Raw genomic sequence first — 10,950 nt, 5'->3', positions numbered from 1 at the left:
GATGACATGATACTATACACAGAGGATCCTAAAGATGCTACCAGAAAACTACTAGAGCTAATCAATGAATTTGGTAAAGTAGCAGGATACAAAATTAATGCACAGAAATCTCTGGCATTCCTATACACTAATGATGAAAAATCTGAAAGTGAAATCAAGAAAACACTCCTATTTACCATTGCAACAAAAAGAATAAAATATCTAGGAATAAACCTACCTAAGGAGACAAAAGACCTGTATGCAGAAAATTATAAGACACTGATGAAAGAAATTAAAGATGATAGAAATAGATGGAGAGATATACCATGTTCTTGGATTGGAAGAATCAACATTATGAAAATGACTCTACTACCCAAAGCAATCTACAGATTCAATGCCATGAAGAACCTAGGGGTAAGACAGGAATAAAGACACAGACCTACTAGAGAATGGACTTGAGGATATGGGGAGGGGGGTGGGTAAGCTGTGACAAAGCAAGAGAGAGGCAATGACATATATACACTACCAAACGTAAGGTAGATAGCTAATGGGAAGCAACTGCATAGCACAGGGAGATCAGCTCGGTGTTTTGTGACCACCTGGAGGGGTGGGATAGGGAGGGTGGGAGGGAAGGAGATGCAAGAGGGAAGAGATATGGGAACATATGTATATGTATAACTGATTCACTTTGTTATAAAGCAGAAACTAACACACCATTGTAAAGCAATTATACTCCAATAAAGATGTAAAAAAATAAATAAAATAAAATAAAGTGCATTATTCACTGGTATTTAGTGTCTTAATAGAGTTGTGCATTGATCACCATTGTCTAATTGCAGAAGATTTTTATCATTACTTATAGAAACTTCATACCCATTAACAGTCACTCCCCATTCCTTTCCTCCCCCTAGTTCTTGGCAACTACTAATCTATTTTCTGTCTCTGTGAATTTACCTATCCTGGACATTTCATTTAAGTTGAATCATACATGGCCATTTGTGTATGTCTTCTTTCACTTTGTGTAATGATTTTTTTTTGTGTGTGTGTGGTACGTGGGCCTCTCACTGTTGTGGCCTGTCCCGTTGCAGAGCACAAGCTCCGGACGCACAGGCTCAGCGGCCATGGCTCACGGGCCCAGCCACTCCACAGCATGTGGGATCTTCCTGGACCAGGGCACCAACCCACGTCCCCTGCATCAGCGGGCGGACTCTCAACCACTATGCCACCAGGGAAGCCCTGTATAATGATTTTAATGTCCATCTATGTTGTAGAATGTTATCAGAACTTTACTTCTCTTTATGGCCAAATAATATTCTGTTATATGGATATACCACATTTTGTTTATCCATTTATTAGTTGATGGATTTGGGGTTGTTTCCACTTTTAGCTGTTACAGTAAAACTGCTATGAATATTTGTGTACAAGTTTTTGGTGGAGGTATGATTTCATTTCTCTTGGGTATAGATATAGGCATATATACTTATACCTATATATATCTGCAATTACTGGGTGATACGATAACTCTATTTATTACACTTTTAGGAAATGCCAAACTGTTTTCCAAAGTGATTATACCATTTTACATTCCCATCACCAATTTATGGAAATCCTAATTTCTTCCACTCCTTGTCAACACTTATTACTGTCCATTTTTTATTATAGCCATCTTAGTGAGAATAAAGTTGTATTTCATTGTGGTTTTGATTTTCATTTCCCAAATGACTGATGATATTGAGCATCTTTTCATGTCTTCCATTTACTCCTATGTTTTTTTCTAAGAGCTTTTTGGTTTTAGTTCTTATATTTAGGTCTATGATCTATTTAAGTTGATCTTTGTATGTGATCTGAAGTAAGGATCCATGTTCATTCTTCTGCTTGTGGCCATCCTGTTTTCTCAGTATCATTTGTTGACAAGACTATTCTTTCTCTCAGTGAATGGTCTTGGCACCCTTGTTGAAAATCAGTTAACCATAGATTCATGGGTTTATTTCTGGACTCTCCATTCTATTCCATTGATCTATATGTCTATCCTTATACCAGTACCACATAATCTTGATGATTGTAGCTTTATAGTAGCTTTGAAATCAAGAAATGTGAGTTCTTAACTTTGTTCTTTTTCAAGATTGTTTTGACAATTCTGAGTGCCTTGCAATTCTATATGAATTTTAGAATCAACTCACCAATTTCTACCCAAAATTTCAGGTGAGATTCTGATAGGAATTACATTGAATCTGTAGACCAATTTAGGGAGTATTGTCATCTTAATAATATTAGCTCCTCTGATTCATGAATATGATATGTTTTTCTATTTATTTAGGTTTTCTTAAATTTCTCTCAACTATGTTTTGTCATTTTCAAAGTATAGATCTTCTATTTGTTTTGTTAAATTTATTGCTAAGTATTTCATTTTTTAAATACTATTGTAAATGGAATTTTGTTCTTAATTGCATTTTCAGCTTCCTCATTGTGTATAGGAACTTGATTTTTATATTGATCATGTATTCTTCAACCTTGTTGGACTCATTTATTTGGTCTTATAGTTTTTTGTAGATTTCTTAATATTTTCTATATAGAAGACCATGTCATGAAGATGGTTTTACTTCTTTCTTTCCAATCTAAATGCTTTTTTTTTTTTTTGCCTAACTATTCTTACTAGAACCTTCAGAACTGAGTAGAAGTAGTGAGAGCAGACATACTTGTCTTGTTCCTTATCTGAAGGAGAAAGCGTCTAGTCTTTCACTTTTATGTGTGAAGATAGTTGTGGATTTTTCAAAAATGCCCTTTTTCAGGTTAAGGAAATTCTCTTCTATTCCTAGTTTTTTCAGTGTTTTTATCTTCATAAAAGGGTGTTGGGTTTTGTCAAATAATTTTTCTGCATCTATTGAGATGAACACTGTCCTTTATTAATGTGGTGTATTACAATAATTGATTTTCAGATGTTAACCCAACATTGCTTTGCTAGTATTTTGTTGAGAATTTTTGTTTCCATGTTCATAAGGGATATTGGTCTGTAGTTTTCTTTTTGTGTGGTTTCTTTCAATGGTTTTGATTATCAGAGTAACATTGACTTTATACAATGAGTTAGGGAGTTCTTTCTCCTCTTCTATATTTGGGAAGAGTTGGTGAAAGATTGGTGTTAATTCTTATTTAAATGTTTGGTGTAATACATCTGTGAAGCCATCTGGGCCTGGACATTTCTTTGTAGGAAGAATTTTGATTACTAATTCAATATCTACTTATTATAGATCTATTCCAATTTTCTATTTCTTCCTGAGTCAGTCTTGGTAGGTGTCTTTTGAGGGACTTATACATTTCACCTGGGTTTTCTAATTTGTTGGCATATAATTTTTTATAATATTCTCTTATAATCTTTGTATTTCTGTAAAGTCAGTAATAATGCCCCCTCTTCATTCTTTATTTTAATAATTTGTGTCTTCTCTCTTCTTCCTAGTTAACCTAGGTAAACGTTTGTTAATTTTGTTGATCTTTTCAAAGAATCAAATTTTTGTTTTACTGATTTTATTAGTTTTCTAGCCTCTGTTTCACTTATTTCCACTCCAGTCCTTTTTTCCTTTCTTCTGCTTGCTCTAGATTTAGTTTGCCTGCTTTTGCAGATTGTTTCTTATGGAAAGTATTGTAGAAAACTAGATTATTGATTTGGGATCTTTCTTCCTTTCCCATAGAGTTGCTTACAGCTATACATTTCTCTCTAAGCACTGCTTTGCCTGCATCTCATACATTTTGGTATGTTGTTCATTTTTATTCATCTCAAAGAATTTTCTAATCTACCTTATGATTTCTTCTTTGCTATATTTGTTATTTAAGGGTAATGCTGTTTAATTTCCACATATTTGTGAATTTCCTGAATTTTTAAATGTAATTAACTTCTAACTTCATTCCATCGTGGTCAGAAAACATACTTAGTGTGATTTCAATCTTTTTAAATTAATTGAAGTATGTTTTACGGCCTAACATATGGTCTGTCTTAGTTCGTACAGGCTACTATTAAAAAAATATATACCATAAACTGCATGACTTGCAAACAACAGAAATTTATTTCTCACAGTTCTGGAGGCTGGGAACTCCAATATCAAGACACCAGCAGATTTAGTGTCTAGTGAGGGCTTGCTTCCTGGTTTAGAGATGAATGTCTTTTTTCTGTGTCCTCACATGGGGAAGGAGGCAAGGGAGCTCTCTGGGCCTCTTTTATGGGGCTCAGCACTCATGACCTAATCACCTCCCAAAAGCCCCACCTGAAAATAACATCACATTAGGGATTAGGTTTCAATATATGAATTTGGGGGAGATACAAACATTTAGTCTATAGCACAATCTATCCTAGAGAATGACCATGTGTACTTGAGAAGACTGCATATTCTGCTGCTTAGGGGTAGAATGTTCTAAACAGTTATCTGTTTAGGTCTAATTGGTTTATACTGTTGCTCAAGTCTTCTATTTCCTTGTTGATCTTCCTAGTTGTTCTAGTTGTTTCAGCTGATGAAACTACAGTACTGAAATCTCCAACTATTATTGTTGAATTGTCTATTTCTCTCTTCAATTCTATCAGTCTTTGCTTCATGTATCTTGCAGCTCTCTTGTTATGTACATATATGTTTAGAATTGTTATGTCTTTCTGATAGATTGACTCATTTATCACTAAAAAATAACATTCTTTACCTCTAGTCATAAGTTTTGCCCTAAAGCATATTTGTCTGGGTTTACTACAGCTGCTCCAATTCTGTTTTGGATACTGTTTGCAAGGTACATCTTTTTCCATCCCTTTATTTTAAACCTAAGTGTGTCTTTGAATCTTGTGTCTCTTATTACAGTATATAGTTGGAGCGTGTTTTTTTTAATTCATTCTGCCAATTTCTGCCTTTTGATTGAGGTTTTTAATCCATTTACATTTACTTACATTACTGCAGAAGTAGAATTTATGTCTGCCATTTTGTTGTTTGTTTTATGTGTGAATCTTAGGTCTTTTTGTTCCTCTATTTCTCCATTACTGCCTTTTATCAGATAAAATATTTTCTAGTGTAACACCTTAAGTCCCTTTTTGTTTATTTTAGTATATAATTTTTAGTTATTTTCTTAGTGATTGCAATTAATACCCTAACTTAAAACAATCTAATTTAGATTAGTACCAACTTAATCTCAATAGTGTATAAAATTCTTTCAAAGCTCACCAACACAACATTATAATTATTCTTTATATGGTTATCTTTTACATTAGATAGGAGAAGAAAAAAAACATTATTTTTTTCCTTGGTAGAAAAAAATAATAAATTAGATAGGAGAAGAAAAGTATTACAAACAAAAATACATTTATATCCTCTCTTATAATTATCTCTGTAATTACCTTTACTGGTGCTCTTTATTTCTTTAAGTGGATTTGAGTTGTCATCTAGTGCCCTTTCATTTGAACCTAAAGTATAACAGTTAATATTTCTTGTAGGGCCAGTCTCTCACTTTTTGTTCATCTGAAAATGTCTTAATTTCTCTTTTGGTCTTGAAGTATGATTTTGCTGATTATAGAATTCTTGTTAGACATTTTTTTCTTTCAGTACTTGAACATGCCATCCCTCTGCCTTATATCATGTGGGACCTGAAGGCCTGTATAGTTTCTGAGAATTCTATCAGCAGTTGATCTCATTTAGGATCCCTTGTATGTGATGAGTTGCTTTTCTCTAGTTATTTTCTCTTTGTCTTTGCCTTTTGCCAGTTTGATTATGATGTCTAGATATGGTTTATCTGAGTTTTTCTACTTTGATGCATTGAGCTTCTTGAATGTGCAGATTAATAGTTGTTTTTTTTAAATCAAATTTGAGATGTTTCCCACCATTATTTCTTTAAACAATCCTTTATGCCCTTTTCTGTCTCTTCTCTCCTTCTGAGACTCCCATTATGTGTATATTGATATTCCTGATATTATCTCACAGGTCTGTGAGGCTCTGTTTATTTTTTCTTTATTCTTTTTTTCTCTTGAACTGAATAATTTCAATTAATCAGTCTTTGAGTTTGCTGATTCTTTTCTTCTGCCAGTTTAAATATGCTATTGAGTCCATCCAGTAAAAACTTTATTTCAATTATTTTACCTTTCAGTGACAGAATTTCTATTTGTTTCTTTTCATAATTTATTTCTTTATTGATATTCTCTATTTGATGAGTTATAGTTCTCAAAGTTTCCTTTAATTATTTAGACATCAGTTCCTTTAGTTCTCTTACCACATATAAAATAGCTGATTTAAAGTCTTTGTCTAATTAAGTCCAATGTCTGGGCTTCTTCAGGGACAATTTCTATTGACTGCTTTTTTCTTTTGTATGGACCATACTTTCCTGTTTCTTTGCATGTCTCGTAATTTTTTTGTTGAGAGCTGGACATTTAAAATAACATAGTGTATCAATTATGGAAATCAGATCCTTCTTGCAAAGTCTGTTGTTGTTATTTATTGTTTGTTTGTTTGCTTGGTAACATTCCTGGACTAATTCTGTAAAGTCTATATGCTTTGTGGTGTGCAGCCACTGAAATCTCTGCTTAGTTAGTTTAGTGGTCAGCTAATGATTGGACAGGGATTTCCTTGAATGCCTGGGACCAATAGCCTCAGCCTTTGCTGAAAGGCTCTGTGTGTTGGGATATGCCTTCAATGCTCCCACAGGCAGTTTACAACTCTGTTTTAGCCTCCACTTCCTGTTTGCACAGAATCTCAAGGCCAGAAGTGAGAAGTTAGAGCCTTCTCAGAACTTTCCCACACAGCCCTGCACATTAGAGTCCAAGGAATATGTCACAGCTTTTTAAAGTTCCCTACGGACATCTTATTCCCCATGTTTTATCAAGTTTTTCAACTTCTTGTTAGCCTCACTGGTAATGCCACATCAGGCAGCTGTGATGTTAATTACTGCTGCTTGTTTCCAAGGAATACCCAGAAGGCAGGGCAGTTTGCATGCGGTGAGCTCTGAGTGAGGTCTAATAAAGGCAAGCCCTGAGAATGGAGCTTTTAAACAAGTTTCTAGGCAGGTAAAATGGTGATTATTCTCTGGGGATGGGGCTTTGGGGAGCTCCAACTCTTTTTGTTCACTCAGTAGCTTCTAGGCTGCTGGTTTTCACAGCTACCATAACTGCATTACTCTTGGCTTTCAAGGCTACCACACAACTGGGGAGAGGGAGATAGGATTAAGGCAAGGTAAAATGCCACAAGATTTGCCATTCCAAGTAAGCTTCAGCAGATTTTCTTGAATAAACACTCCTCTGATTGTTGTAAAACTTTAGTGAATTTCCAGAGTTCTGAAAATCTTGGTCTGTCCATTTTTGCCAGTGTTCTAATTAATTGCTTTTACGGAGATTTTCAGAAGTCCTTACTCTGTCATTCCAGAAGTCAAGGGCTTGATTAAATTTTGATCATTTATGATTTCCTATTAATTTTTCCATTTTTATCCACATTGTCTAATATATTGATATAAAGAATTTCCTTTCAACCATTGTAGTTCTGTGTACTTTTTTGTTTCTAATGACTCTATGATTTTTTTTGTTTTTTTTGAATGACAACATTTATCTATTTTATTGGTTTTCCCCAAGAAAAAATAGTATCTGATTTAATTGAAGCACTGGATTTTTTTTGTATGTTTGTATTTCATTAATTTCTGTCTTTAACGTCTATTAATTCCTGTCTTCTACACTTTTAGACAATTTATTGTCCTTTTATGGACTTAAATGTTTAGGTACTTTTTGTTTAGTCTTTATTTTTTTCCCAAGGAGAAAATTTAAGACTATACATTTTTCTCTGAATAATGCTTTGGCTAAATTCAACAGGTTTTTCTATGTTCTACTTACTGCTAAGCAATCTATAATGTCAGTTTTTACTTCTTTAATCTAAGTGTTACTTAGAATAATTTTTGTTAATATCCAACTGTAGACACTAATAAATATAAAATAGATAACCAACAAGGACCTACTGTATAGCACAGGGAACTATACTCAGTATTTTGTAATAACATATAAGGGAAAAGAATCTGAAAAAAATTAGATATATATGTATGTATAACTGAATACTGTATGTATAACTGAATTACCTTGCTGTACACCTGAAAATAACAGAAAATTGTAAATCAACTATACTTCAATTAAATAAAGATTTTTAAATATCCAACTGTAGAGAGTTTAAATGTCTGTGTATTTCATTATTTTATTATAATTGAGAAATGTGGCTTTTATGACGTCTACTTTGGAGAATTTGTTGAGATTTTCTCTGTGATCTAATACATGGACAATTTAAAAAATATATTCTAGAAGTGAGCGAAAGGAATTAATATTCTCTATGGACCACAAAATTTTATGCATACACGTGTGTGTTTAACCTCAATTGTACTACTCACATAGCATATGTTCTTACTCATTTTTTAATTTACTTGATCTTCTAATTTCTTTAAAAATGTATCTTTTTTAAAAAAAGGTGTCAATTCTCCCTCTATGAATGTCAATTTGACAATTATCTTTGTGCTTCTAATACATATTCTTTTATATGTTTCAAGATAATTTTTGGTGTATCAGCTGATGTGCTTTTTGCTCTTGGTAATGTCTTTTTTCCCAGTGTTTCTTCCCCCATTCAAACTAGACCTTGAATCATTCATTTCTTTGAGAGAGGAAGGCTTCTACACAAAAACAGAAGAAAATAAAGTCCGATATCAGTCAAAAGCTTTTGAGTTGCACATGCCTGGCTTTCAAAGGTCTAAATCATGATGGATTAGAAGCCCAAAGCCATAAAACAAATTTGCAAGAATTCCTGATGTTATAATAGCTAGGTTTTACTTTCTCAGACTAGATCAGTATTCCTTGGGCTAGGATCAGGAGACTGGAAAGGAATTAAGAGAGTTGGAGACTGGTGAGTCTCCTTGAGAAAGTGACCAGCTCCCTCTCCCCTCCCCACTGTGGGCTAACTTACTTTGGTTAGAGGACACACTAAAAACTCCAGACAGGGTTGAAAGATCTAAGAGCATAGAGGACCTGCACGTTGCTTCCTGAGTGAAGCTTGAAGAAGTGGCAAATACTCAGAGTTCTCTATCATGAAATATGGAATGGGAGCAGTAGAGTAGAGGTGGCTGCATTCACTGACTAGGCAAATATTTCATACAGTGTTGTAGAGGTTTCCAAATTTTCCCAAGAGGGGCATAGAAGTAACCAAGAGAGGGTCGGACTTGAAGAGGTCTTGAAATGAGGACAAGAAGAATACTGCCTCACTGATTCACATGGGCCAATGATTAGAGACCTATCAGGAATAAGCATTTTAGCAGATGCTAAGAACAGACAGAAAATCATGCCCCCCTGGCATTAAGTATGTCCCCTGGAACACAAATTCAACTCAAAGAATTTGTCAGGTAGTATAAATGGAATACGGAAAATCTGAACTAACTGAGATTCGCCTGAACCAAGTAAGATTACATTTCTGCCATCTAGCAGCATGAACAGTTGAAACAAAATTTAATTTCACTTACATAAAAATTTGTTTCATTTTAATTTTTATACCTAAGGTTGTAAAACAATACCCACAAGATCTATTTCAAAATTAACTTGATAGATGCATAAAGAATTGACAACTGTCCTATCTTCTAGATGGATCATACTTTCTACCAGTGTAAATTTTTTTCCATTTGATGCTTTTAGCTTTTAATTCAGCCTTTTCTGTTACTACTATTGTTTTTGTAAGTGTTTATCAGTTACATTTTTATTCCTATAATTTTAAATATCCTCATGTCATTTTATTTTTGGTGTGTCTTTTGAAACAGCATATAGCTGGATGCTTTTAAAACTATCCTTGCGATTTTCTGCCTTTTAATAATTTATTATGATTAGTGATGTGTTGGATCTATTCCAGTCATGTTCTTTTATGTTCTCCATTTATTATGCCTTCTTGTTGGGGCTTGTTTTTCTATTTCCTGCTTTTTGTTCCTTGATCAAGTTTCCTTTGTTCACTTTTTTTCCTCTAATGGTTTTTAAAAAGTTATCTCCTAGCTCTCCTTTGTTGCCACCATAAAATTGGATGAAGAAAACATGCAAATTGCTTCTTTGGCTAAGCTCCATCTTCTCTCCAGTACCTGGGAGCTGCTCCAACTCCTCCCCCTTCTCCTCCAAGTTGGAAAAGGAGGAGACTTGAGAGAAAAGACAAAAGCAAAGGTGGAATCAACGGGAGGAAAGAGAAGCAGAGGTCAGGAGAGGGTGTATGTTCTCTACAGCACACCTACCACTGGCCCAGCTGGCCCCTGTATTGTTACAGATGATATCAAGAGTGGTACATGGAGTTAGGAAGGTGAAGGAATGTTCTTATGCGTATAGAAGCTGGAGAAGGGTGACGGTCAACAGCTTGGGTCCAGAGAGCTGTCTCAAATTGCAAATTACACCCATTTGAAGAGTAGTGTCTGTCTGTCCCAGGACTTTTGCCAGTTCTCCTAAACAAAAGACTTCATTGTGTGGGTTTTGTGTTTTTTTTAATTCTCTGACACTTGCATGAGTGTGGTCTCTTTTTCCCAGTGAGACTAAAACTCTCTATGGAAAAGGAATTTAATAGCTAGCTCAAAAATAATTTATAACCAGGCTATCAGTGCTGAATCATGAAAAACTGTGGCAAGAAGTTGGGTTAGGACCATAGAACCTGGTAAATACGAAAAGTTTAGCAATCCTAACATTCCTAAAGGATGGTAGCTCAGGGAGGACACTGTGTTGGGACTGGGGCAAAGAGAGGAAAACTAAATTTCCTCCAACCATACGCCTAGGTAGCTGTTTACCACTGCAGAAAAGGCAAAACTATTCTAGATCTGTTTTGCCTCTATCTTCTCAATCAATCAAAGTGGCCTTCCAACAGAAAAGGGGAGAATTAACATCGGAAAGAACGTCTGAGGTAGATGGAGAGATAATAAAGATACCTAACCCCTATGAACGGGTTTGAATCCTCAGATTCCAGAAAACCTCATTCTAATGAGGTA

This window comes from Orcinus orca, chromosome 5 (genome assembly GCF_937001465.1).
Source record: "Orcinus orca chromosome 5, mOrcOrc1.1, whole genome shotgun sequence".
Classification (NCBI taxonomy): Eukaryota; Metazoa; Chordata; class Mammalia; order Artiodactyla; family Delphinidae; genus Orcinus; species Orcinus orca.
The sequence above is the reverse complement of the archived record's forward strand: the minus strand, read 5'-3'. Positions refer to the sequence as shown.